Below are 12514 nucleotides of genomic sequence, written 5' to 3'. Positions count from 1 at the left end.
AAGATTATGAAGGTATAGTAATAAAGACCTTCTGAGGAAAGGTTACTACAGTCTGATGAAACTCATTACAGCTGGGTTTTTTGACCATACATCAAAGCTTGTATTAATGGGCAGTTATAAAAACCCAGCACTAAAGTCTTAAATAACAGATTTGCTGGCGTTGTTGGCTAAGCTGAACTAGATCAGTGTACTGGCTTTGAAGGTGCCTTAAAATGGATGGAGGAGGGTGGGGTCAACATTTGACTTGGCTTCTAGACCCTTGATGTGTTCCAGCTGGACAGCAGCAGAAGGGTGTGGGGTGTGGAGAGGGAGAACTGAAATATGCGTGGTAGGGGTTTTTTTGAAAGTAAGCAGCACATAAAAAGACAGTTTTGCTGATGTTGATCTGATAAACGAATAATCATGCAGTTCCCAGGGTTAGGACTTTTTAATGCCATTTTTACTGAGCTTAAGAATGGAAGTTTCACATCTCACACTTTGGAATAAGATGCAGAGAGAATTTGTCATACCTCAGAAGGGAGTTATACAGCTTTTGTGACTTTTTTTCCCTCCTCCTTCCTGTTTTGGTATATTAACCCTTAGGAAGGTGAATCTGGAGCATCAAAAGATGTTTCAGAGCAAACATTGAAAGTAGCCTTTAAATATTGCCTGTAGCATCTCTTTGTGAACTGGAAGCTTTCTGGGATTTTTTGGCAAAGACCCAGGTGGGTTTTAAAGGTTTTGACAAAATTGGGGAATTTTGTCTGCTTCTAATTTTTGTATTTTTAACCAGTTTTTGACCACTCCTGTCTCCACAGTGACTGGGCTCAGAAGCACCACAAATATTCTGTTTTGTTGGCCTGCCTGAGAAAAGGTGCTCTTAGTGTTGGGTGGGGAGGGGTGAAGGGAATTGGTGAATTGATGGCATAGAGAGAGGGACTTTACATAGGAGGTGGTGTGAAATGTAAATGTTAACTGTGTACACTAAAATGTCAAGGTAGTGTTTATAATGTTTCTTTACGACATGCTGGCTTAAGGCTTGCTGCTGCAGGGGATGCTGCTCTGATCTCAGACGAGACTGTAGGTGCTCTGTTAAGGGAAATTGGGATAGATGGGACACCACTGAGCTCTTGGGGCTGGCACAAAGTGAGTCTGGAGGTCAGGAGTTGCATGGATCTGCTCTGTTCTCCAGAGTTGTGGGCTGTGGGGCACCCAGGGAGGTCAGCACCAGAAGCAGCTGACAGATTTCAGCAGGATACCCATGAGCAGGGAGAGGAGAAGCCTGTGAGATGTGAGGATTTGGGAGCTCTTAGCTCTTCCTTGATTCTGAGCCAAGGGCAGTTCTTGCTGTAGGTTCAGAAACTCCATCTGGCCTGGGTGGCCATCCAGAAGATAACTCCAAAAGAAATCTCCAGAAAGCCATCCTGATCTTTCTCTTTGACCCAGTTCCTTGTAAGGGTTCATGTCTCATCATCAGTGTGTCCCCCTTCTCCTTCACACAGATAATTCCTGCTGGAGTCTGGAGATTACCTGATCCCAGTTGGACAGATAGAACCAACCTGCAGCTGCCTGCAGATGCTCAAATCCCACAGTTTCCTTGAGATTTCTGTACCTAGGGGAGTTGGAAAATGATGTGGATAAACCTGAGAGGTCACCAGAGAGTTTCTGAGAAGAGGTCGGGGGGAGAGGAATGGCAGATTGACAAAGACAGCGTCTTAAAGCTTCTAATGCAACTTTATGCTGAAAAGCTGCAGAACTCTTCCTTACTGTCCTTGCACAGCTTTCCTGGGTTGCTACCAGAGCTGTGACCCTCCTCCAGTGCTGCCCAGTGTGCTGTTCATGCACTGGATCCTGTCACGTGTGTTCACATGTCAAGATCCTGTACTCACCCATCCGTTCAGACTGTGGCCTCTTCTATACCTCTGCTTTTAGCTTTGCACTCTTGGACTTACAAAAGTAAAAATAAACATTGGAGTAATGAGTCCGTAAGAAAAAGGGGGAGGAAGGGAAGTGAAGAGGGTTTATATTCGTCAGTGGACTACTAATCATTTTTATTTTTACTTTTTATTGTTGCACAATCATTACTGTAAGTGAGATTTCTCACATGGTTAAAGATAAATATATCTTCAGAAGCTTTGTTGGATAAAATCTGTAAAAGGGTCGTGTAGAATGAGGTAATGGAGACCTACCTCATTCAGCAAGCACATGTTGGCAAGCTGCATTTTGCTAATATTAACACTGAGCTCCACAGCCTTGCATGGGGAATGAGTGCAGAATTGCCCAGAGGTTTGCAGAGAGCTGTAGCTTCAGCCCAGCTGCTGAAGACAGAGGAGCTGAGGGCTTCTGACTGTCCTAACCCACCACTGTGGATTTGCTGCTTACCCTGTGCATCTTTACCCCCATTTAAAAACCAAATCCCCTTGAAACAGCCCTCTAGATGCTGCTGTTTGAAAACAATACCAAAACCTGAACCATTCTCCCAGAGTCCATCTCCATGTGCTTCTAACACTGTTAGGTTAAAAGAATAGATAGATGCTGGGACCTTAGGAAATTTTGATTCTGAATCCCTGGGCACTCAAGCAATAAAACAGAAGCAACAGAAAAATCTCAAAAGCTTGAAGTGCCACTTTTAAATATAAAAAGTCACTTTTTCTTTGTCATCATTAAACTCTGAGCTAGCCAATAATTTCTACTTGATTCAAAGTACCAGACACTTAAATGCTGAGCTCAGACTTGAGAAACTTTGACTTGGAAAACCAAAATCTCTTTAAATTACTTTTTACAGATAGTGACTACAAATTTCTTGCCTTCTAATTGTTTTGCATTGCTGTGCTTGCTGATACCCTTCACAGAATGTGTAGAACTACAGTCTATAAACTTCATATTCACATCTCAGTGGAGTTGTCACAGATAATGCTGTGCATGCAAATGGTCACTGAATATAAAACCAGTGTAATTTAGTTGTAATTTTCTCTTGGGAAAAAGAGAAAAGAGAAGGAAAATACTCTCCCCCTGGAAAGAGAAGGAAAATACTCTTCCTGTTATGTTTGCCTGTTGGTCCTTCAAATACTTTTTGGTGACATATTAATGACTTAAATTAAAGTCTTTCTTTTCTCTCCCCATTTTTAAAAAACTTCTTATTTTATTTAAAGGGGAGTTAATGTTACTAAACCCAGATTCCAGATCAGCTACTTCATTAAGGAGTCCAGATGTCCTCCTGTCTCTTGAGACAGTCCTGGAAAATGGGAACATAGTGAAGTCAGGATCCTCATTCTCCCTGCATATATGGCAACAGTGCTCTCAGTTCATGTGTTTTGTGCTTGGCTCTTCCATGTAAATGCAGGTGCAGTGCCAGAAGCTGGAGGTGTCTCACACTGGAATAAAGTCCTGGTGCTTTCTTTTCAAGTCTGGCCATGTTTCTGAAAGGGCTTCAGTTCCCAGACATAACTGTGTTCCTGGCTGTGGTGAGGCTCTGCCAGTGCCCTGGCCAGATTCAGTGCTTCTGCTCTGGGATTGCTCAAGACCCTTCTTGGGATAAGTCCCTAAAGCAGAAATAGTAAAGACTTGTTTGGGTTTGTTGAAAAGCAAACTGCTGATATGTCAGAGGGCAAAACAGTGTAGTCAGAAGTGTAAACTCTGCATTTACTGAGTTTACTTTTTTACACTAGTACATTTTAGAAAAGGAAGGCATTGAATTCTAGGAAAAGAAGAATTCATTTCAGTGGTGACTAAAGGTGGCTTGAAGCCAAGTAGGTTTAAAAATAACTTTTAAATGAAGTGTTAATTTTTTTTTCAAGTGGAAAAATGCCATAATTTTATAGACAGTGTTTCAGTCATTGCTTCAAACAGATGAGTTGGATTTTACAAGGAAGTCCCGGTGTAAAAGAGCAGCCTGAGGGGGTGAGGGTGCATGCGCACACGCTGGGTCAAAAGCACTCCAAAAGGCAGGCAGGGAAGGAAATGGCAGGCTGTTTTCCAGCCCCCTTCTCCCTGCCTCGCTGCTCCAAGGATGTGAAAACATGTTTCAGATGAAAGCTATCTTCTGCTTCTCCTAAATATTTACTCCTTCAAACAAAAACTGAAAAGATGAAACCTTGCTTCCCAAATGCCAAGGAAACAGAGCAGCCCTGGTTCATATTCCTGTAAGAGTAAAAGAACTTCTGTCCCGAGAGAGTTAAAAGTGGCCAGGGGAGAAGAGATTCACAGGATTGCATCAGTTGCAGGGAGTGTAACAAGATGCAGGCTGATGTTCTGAATGGTTCCAAAGCCAGTCCCGGCAAAGCTGCTGATGGGGTCGGGGGTTCAATGGCTGTCACAGGGTTTTATGTTCCTGCTCTTAGCTGAGGCTGCTGACATTAAGCAAACTCCAGGAAATTTAGAAATGAGCAAACATTTTTTATTTCTGTTCTGTATTCACGGTGGGCTCTTTACTGTGCTTTTGGCAAGACGTGTGCATACTGAAAATATTTTTAAATTCTTCATTTTTTCTGAGGCAGCTAGTTTTTACACCACTTCTACTCTGATGAGGGATTTTGATGAAACTCTGCAGAAAGGTGAAAGCTCTCTGGCTGTGAAGTTTCAGGAATGTTAGCCCCATTCTGGACATTCAGTGAGGTTTGGCCTGGGGAAGGCAGTGAGGGTGGCCGAACTCTTAGGGTGCTTTCCCAGAGCTGGTCAATGAGCACTGAAAGTTGGCTGGAGGAGAGGAAGGTGCTTCTGGGCTGTGCTGCAGCAATCTCAGCCACAAAGGTCCTTTGGAGCCCAGGCTGATACTTGCAGCTGGAGTCCCTGTGGCTCCAGCTCTTGGAATAGTTGTGGTCAGGAAGGTTGCTCCTTTAGCATGTGGGATCACCCCTGAGGGGGACTGAACAGAGGGGGAAACACACAACTGTCACAAGGGTTAGGGGCAATCCTAAAATATCTTCCTTGTCTTCTAAGTCAGTAATTGCACAAAAGCTGAATAGAAATTAGGAGTAAATAAAAATATGATTTTTTTCTTTTCCTGCCAAAAATGTCACCAGGCTCACTCTTCCATAGCATTTGCAATGTAACAGGAAATGTCATCATTGGACATGAGGGTGGAGGGCAGCTGGTGAACAGCCAGATACTCCTTTTTTTCTCATCTAGAAAGGAAAGCAAGATGATCAGAAAAAACTGAATGTTGCTTTGCCTGACTCTGTTTTGGACTAAAATGAAGATATGTAATGCCTACTCTGACACATAGTTCATCCTGGATTTTTTTAACCTTCTCTACCTACCTTTTTTTTTTGTGGAGACAGGTTTATGATTACTTTCCATGTGCTGAGTCAGAATCAAGGCCCATATTAAGGGTGTAAAATCCTCCATTCTGGAGCTGCATTCTTTAGTTCCATAACTCTCCTTCCAGGATGTCACATGTTCCTGTTCTGTGGCTACTCCTCAGCTCCTGTTTCCCAGCTCCATTGAGACCTTTGACTGATGTCTTCCCTGTTCTTCTCTGTTTGGTCTATGACACTTGGTATCTCAAGAGTGCCAGTTGTGGAGAACGGTGATTTCCCACTAGGAAGAGCTGTCTGTGGACATGTTCAGGTGTCTGATCAATGCAGTTTTTGGGTGACTTTCATACCTTTATACCTGAAGCCTCAGTTCCTGCAGCAGAGAAACAGGTGATCTCACTCTGTTTCCTTTATATTCTTCTCTTTGAAACTCAACCTCTGCTCTTCCTCTTCTATAAGCAAGTTATTTATAATTAAAAGAGAGAATTACTTACCATCGTATGTGCTCCTGAGTTCAGGTAACAGGTCACATTATTGAGGTCGGTGGGTGGCTACAAAATAACCAAAAGCTGTAACACACGGTGTCAGGCCCCCATCAGACCCCTTAGCAGCAGATACTCAAAGTTTCTGGTGGCATTTGCTGCACAGTATTATCTTGACCTGTTCAAGAGTTGGGGTTTCTAAACTGGGTGGCAGCAAACCTAAGGGCATTTATGGAAATCAAGTAAAACTAACCCGGAGAATGGAAGACAAAGTCCATGAGAAAAATCAATCTTGTGCGATGTAATTTCATGTTCAGTTGTAGTTTGGCTTAATACTGTTTGATTTTCAGATCTAGATATTCTTCCAGTAGAAGCAGGAACCTTCTTGTAGTGAACAGAAGCCTTTCCAGTCACAGGCCAGCTGTCCCTCGCTGTGTTATGCTGGCACTGTGTACAAATATGGAGTTGTTCATGACCACAGCCTGGAAACAACTGCTGGACCAGATTTCTAAATTATAGTTCTTAAAGGTTATCTGGCTGATTCAGACAGCAAATTCTCAGTAGTAGTGTGAGTGAGATTGTGCTTAGCTCTCCTTAGGACTGACCTTAGCTCTGCTTAGTTTAGCTTTTCTCCAGTTTTGGAGCTGCATACAGGGCAAGCACCCTCAAAAAGCTCAGCTTCTCTTTCAGATCACCTGTGCCTCAAGGTGTGGCTGCAAACACTCAAGAGATGTGCTCATGTCAGCTCTGTGGACCAAGGAGCTCTATGGGCAGAGTTCCCTGCTGTTCCTCATCTGAGGGCTTTGACACAGGTGATGGTCTCTCTCCTAAGAGCAAAATGCAGCATTGTCTGCAGTCCTTAACACCACCTGTGTTGCCCTTGGTTGGTGAAAATCAAGGCTCTTGCTTTAGGACACCAAAATTGTCTTTATAGTTTGAAAATATCAGCTCCCTCTCTGTTATATACTGCTCTGCAGAAAATACCTCATAATGTGGTGGGGGAATGTGTGGGCTTAGAAATGGTTTCATTTCAGCCAGGCTGGGTCATGGTCAGGCTGGAAGATGGGCATGGGGAAGTGAATGGCATCACTTTCAGGAGTGAGAATTTCACCTGTTGTGAGTGGGGGTGTTGTCCTTAGTGTTGCGTGACTTTGGGGACTGTTTGGGTTTTTCCAGTGCTTTTTGCAGTCTTGATTGGTGTTCTGCTAAAACAAAATTCTCCTTTCGTAGAACCAATCCTGTCTTTGTCTCACTGGGGCTGTGATTTCTGCCCCATGTCCCATTTATTTTCTTGAGCTGCCTCTTCTTTGTACAGTTTCTTTTGTAAGTCCCAGCATGATGCCTTTCCAGCAGCTGGTTTTAATATTGGGAATAGATACTATTTGTCTAGAAGTTGTAGTTGCAGACTAGGATCCCATTTTACAAACTGAGAGTAAGAACATTGTTCCTGGCAGTCCAAGAATGGCACGAGAGAAGCAATGAATTATTGCAGTACAGTGTTGTTTGTTAAAGGTTTGTCACTAGCACTAGAGGGTTTTGGGGCACACTACCTGTTTGGCACTGATCTGCCTAGCAAAGGACATTTGTTCTTTAAAAATACCTCACTCCAACATCTTTTGAGTATGCAGGGATTTGTTTCTTCCTGTCTTTTAAATATAAAGGGGATTAATCCTCCTGTTCTGATTATTTCCCAGATCCTCTTCAGTTCTTCTCTGAAATTTGACACTTACTGATTCGAGTGTCCATCCTTACATGGTGGAACCACCTCAGCTTAGAGTACGGTTGCAAATTGCTCAAAAGCATGTATTGGGTCAGTTGTTCAAGTGATAAAACACCAATAATCCTTGTGAAGTATCGTAGATGTAGGCATGCAATGAAGTTCTCCCTCCTTCTGTGTACCCAAGTGAGTATGTATTTTGTGTGTATTTTCCAAGACCCTGGTTAATATCTTTGTTCAGGCACACTGGATGGGCTTCCTTTAGTGCATAGAACCACCAACATTTCCCCATCAGAATTCTGGTCTTTTCTGATGGGTTCCTACTGGGGAATTGCATTTTTGGGAGTATGTGTTTAGAATAATCAACAATTATTCCTTCCAAGTCTGGATCTCTTGACTGTGAACTGCTTCACTCTCTCTTCATTGACAGTGGTCCCTGGAAGTGCCAGGTTCTTAGGTAATTGTCTTTGAGCAGCAAAGCAAGGGAACTCAAATTTCCAATGGAGTACTTAAATACACATCTATTCTCTAGTGAGGCTCTCAGTGTGACCTGTTCCTCTCTCATGCATTGCTAGGGTTTTGTTCAGGCAAAGTCTTCCTGTCTATGCTCCTTTTAGTTGAATCTTCCATTTGAGATGTTGGAATGATTTACTTGACCTAAAGGATGCTCCCTTTTTAAAGGAGTTCTTTATATCTTATTTGCAGCTGCTCATGCTTCTTAAGTATTGGTGCCCTTTAGAATGATGGTTCATAGCTTTTATAAAACATGTTTCATCATATGGAGAAGAACATTAAGCTATGGTCACAAATACCTGAAAGATTTTCACAAATGCCCCATTCCTTCCAAATTCAACCCCCAACTGACAATGGAAAATTACTGTTCAAATATTGGTGATGCTACTGCTTTTGTTGCTGAGCATTTGGGTAAAAACACTCTTTTACTATGGTAACTTCTCAGCCCCTTGGGAATGACTATTCAATGCTTTCAACCTTCTATTATTTTCTTGACAATTTTCTGGCTATATCCTGCTACATTTCTGGAGTCTGCTATGGCTCTACAGCAGCTGAGGATAAACTAAAACATGTTCTATTCAGTATGTAAAGGTATAACTTTGGACAGGGGAGCTTTCCAGTGCAAAATAACATGTCCACATTCACATGTAGACTAAAAATCCATCAGAGAGTGAGATAAAGTGGCTAAGGAGTTCCTCCCAGGTTCCCATTCAGTCCTCTTGGATATCTGCAAAAACTAAGTATTTTGCTACAGAACATAATCTCTGCTTGACACAGAATGTTTCTGTTAATATTCCTACCTGGAATTTCCTAGTCAGTCCAAGTTCAGACATCACAGAGTTCAGATCTGGTCATTTGTTGGGAAACCACTGTGATTTCTCATATTTTTACAAATGTACTGAGTTTAAAGTCTCCTGCTGGAAGGTATGCTTAAAAACACATACTTCCAAAATGTTGTGCTAATTAAAAAAAAAAAAAAAAAAAGAGAGAGAGAGAAGCAAATAAAAGGAAAAAAAACCTCCTCATAGCCAAAGAAGCTCTACATTGCAAAGTATATTCATCCATTTGGACAGAGGACTGTTCTTTGACCCACCTGCTGTGAGTCTCATAAGATGCTCCAGAGAGAGATGCAGCGACCTTTCCACTCTGTGTCTTTGGATGTGGTGTGGCAGGATATTTGAATCCATAACATTTAGTTTTAAACCTGCAGAATGCATTGAAATCCAGGCATTTATGTATCTTGAGAGTGCACCTGCATGTAGTCAACAGAGGAGCTGTTACAAAAAGCCTTTTTCCCCCACTTTCTCCCAGTTTGGATTAGACATGTCACACAAGAGCTGGAATATGAGGCAGACTTAGCATGCAGCCACAGCAGTTCTTGCTGGATTTTGGGTTTCCCGAAAGGATCTGTGCTCAGTAGGTTGTTCTTTTGCCAAAGGTTTTATCATGTGGACTGAATATTGTAACAGAACAGACAGCACCATCTTCATGTGTTTTTAGACATGTTATTTACTGGGGTTTCCCTGAAGAAAGCTTGGGGATTCTTTCCTTATGAGTCACTAACGAAGTGATTGTTTTTATATAAACTTTCCTTCAGCTGGTTAGAGTTGGAACACAGTGTCTTGTGCTCTTTCTGGGGTCTGACTTTCCTCTTAATTTTTTTTTAATAGTTGTCCCTGCAGCCAGCAGGATGGTTTGAACCTCCTGGCTTTCCCTCACACCCCTCTGAATTCCATAGTGTTGAAAATCACTGTTCTGGCCAACCAATGTGCTGGTGACGATCACTGCGTGTGTGTGATTCCACTTCTCAGCTTTCTACCTTGTGCTGCTTTTTCAACTCTTGTTAAAACTCTTGTTGCACCTTCCTTGTGGTTTAAGGGAGAACGTGCTGTTGACATTACCCAAGCTGGAGTCTGCATTTCATGTGCTGAAATGAAAATAAAATTTTAAAGAACGTTGATAGTTGACTTCAGCGGCATAAAGGTTAAAAGCTGTACAGTGCTGTGTTTCCATAATGGAAATCACTAGAGCTGGAAAGACACATCCCTTCCCTTGCATATGTCTGAATCCTTTCCCACCCCCTTCCAGTGGTGCAGAGTCACTTTTAATGACCTCCCTCCACAGCTTTTGAGTTCAAGCCCAACTGATGGCGCCAGGGGCTGAACCACAAGGAGATCTTTGGGCAAGCCATGCCTGTTTCAGCCTTCTTGCCAGGCAGATGCTGTGCAGCCCACTGCACTTCCTTGTGGGGTTTTTTTATTACATTTTACATTTTTGAGCCTGAGACAGGACCTGTGTTAAATCTACTAAGCCAGTAATGTGCCCATAGGTGTGAAATTCTAGGCTGCGCTTACCAGCTTCTCTTCCGTTCCCTGACCTCACCTCAGGTACTTAAACTCTGTGTGTACTTGTGTGTAATCACATGGGTGTCTGACTTCACAGGTAATATTCTGCATTTACAGATCTGTTAAGATGCAGGGCATTATTTTAACCCAAGTAGTATGCAGAATTCAACAAGTCTTTTTCATAACCCAGGATTGGATTTCTTTATTTTTACAGGAACAGGAATGGTTTAGCTGGAATGAAAATGTTCATTCCATGGCATCATTAGCTACAGGCAATCTTCAGTTGAAGCCTAGCCCATTTTTCATGTTAAAGCTCTAGTAGTTTGATCATTAATCAACATGTAGGATGAATTTCTGGGGCTGAGAGAGCTTGTCTGTACGCCTGTAATTTAAGATGAACTCTTTTTTTGTTTTTTTCTTATGAAAGGATGGTAGTCAGAAAACAAATTATATTTTAAGAAGTTCACCTCTCTCTCACCCCTTTCTACCATTCCCCTTCTGATAAACACCCCAAAACTTTTCATGAGATGGATATGGAGTTTTAACTGGAGTAGCAGATCCTCAAGTGTGTCATTTGATCCCCCAATAAATCTAAAGCAATCTTCTGTTAGATGAGATCAGTCTCTGACATGGTCACTGTCTCAAGTGTCCTTAATACTGATAGTCCAGTCCAACTTGCTTTCATCACTTTAAATGTTAATTTTCGGGTCTTGGATAAAGTTTTTTCTTCCCTCCTCCATTGCATGGAAGCTGTAACCAGCAGCCCACAGGAGCATCAAAGTCTGTAGTCAGCTCTTTACCTGCCTTTTCAGCTGCCTGCTCTTCTCTCACAAGGTGAAAACTCAGAGGACTGATCCTCCAGTTTGGAGACAGTGATGGGAAAATCCTGCTTCAAAAGGCAGGAATTGTTTCCTTACACTGCTGTTTTACTCTGGTCTGACCAGGCTCCCAAACTGCTCTGCACACACCTGTGGAACATGCACTGCTTCTCCAGCCACATGAAGAAAGTTCTCAAGCAATATATCTCCTTGCCCAATAGCCTAAGAGAAGTCTTCTCCAAAGGCCACATTTCCTCCTCTTCCAGCTTCACTATGCAACAGATGCAGCTTTGGGTGGATCAGTGAGTGCATGGGAGGTTTTGGAGAGCACTATCCAAACCCCTTCCCTCTTTCCTCCCTTATGTACTCCCCAGCTTAACCTGAGAGCTGCTGCAGAGCCTTTCCAGCCTGAAGGCAGGGGAGTACGGTTTGGAACATGGACAAGGATCTCCTGGGGGAGGAAGGAAGAGGGCCATATAGTTCATATAAGAGGCAGAGTTATTCCAATTGAACTGTCCAGAGCTCTCAGAGGCTCCATTGCTCTCCCCAGGGGAGGCTGAAAAGCAGTTTCAATGCAATGAAAATAAAATACTCTTGTTCTCAACATGCAGTTTCATTTGGCGCTTAAGGAAATAGTGCAGCAGCCCTGGGAACAGGGGAACTGTGAAGTGTTATCTGTCACCAGGAGTCTCGTGGCCTCCTCCATCAGTGCCCAGTCCTGTACAAAACAGAGTTACCCCTACTGGACAAGCACTGCTCAGAACAGAGACCACCAGCACATGTGCTCCTTCATGGCCACATCATAGCAGTGTCTTGGAATCATCTGATGCTCAGTTTGCTGTGCCTGGGCTCTCCTTTTCATTTTTATTGCCAGCTGCTGAGCTCCCTGTCCCGTGCAGCAGCTGTTGTTGGTCTGTCAGCATACAGCCATGATTTGATCCTGTTTCTGTTTTCCCAGTCCTTGAAGTTATCCGTGTCTTCCAGGACAGTGTTCAGTCTCCCATTGTGTTGACACTACCTCACAATTCTGTCTAACGGGCAGAATCAAATTTAACTGGCAAGTTTATGCTATTTTATTTCTGTAAGACCCATCCATTCAACACTTTGATGATTGAATCATTCAAGGCTGCTTGTTCTTCTTTCCACATTAAACAAATCCTTCAAGGCTGCTAGTTTTTCTTTCCACATTATAACTTATTTATCTGTTAGAGAGTTGTTGTGCTGCACTATTCTTTCATTAATACTCATCTTTAAAAGCTTATTTGCCAGTCTCCTAAGGGTATCCCTTTGCTGAACCAAAGATCTGTCAAGTTTTCTTTAGTCAGAAAAATCAGTTAACTTACTAAGTTTGGCATGCTCTGCCATCTTTATTTTTCTTTTTGTTAATTTTATTTTAGGTCTAAGC

At 42.6% G+C, this 12514-nt stretch overlaps 1 protein-coding gene across 7 annotated transcripts in view; it reads left to right on the top strand.

The window, feature by feature from the left end:
• Positions 1–12514, top strand: part of DNM3 (dynamin 3) — a 172457-nt gene that overhangs the window by 119507 nt on the left and 40436 nt on the right. The gene's annotated exons all lie outside the window — the stretch shown is intronic.

Source organism: Motacilla alba, chromosome 8 (assembly GCF_015832195.1).
Source record: "Motacilla alba alba isolate MOTALB_02 chromosome 8, Motacilla_alba_V1.0_pri, whole genome shotgun sequence".
Taxonomy (NCBI): Eukaryota; Metazoa; Chordata; class Aves; order Passeriformes; family Motacillidae; genus Motacilla; species Motacilla alba.
Note: the sequence above shows the minus strand (reverse complement) of the source record. Positions and strands in the feature narration are given on the sequence as shown.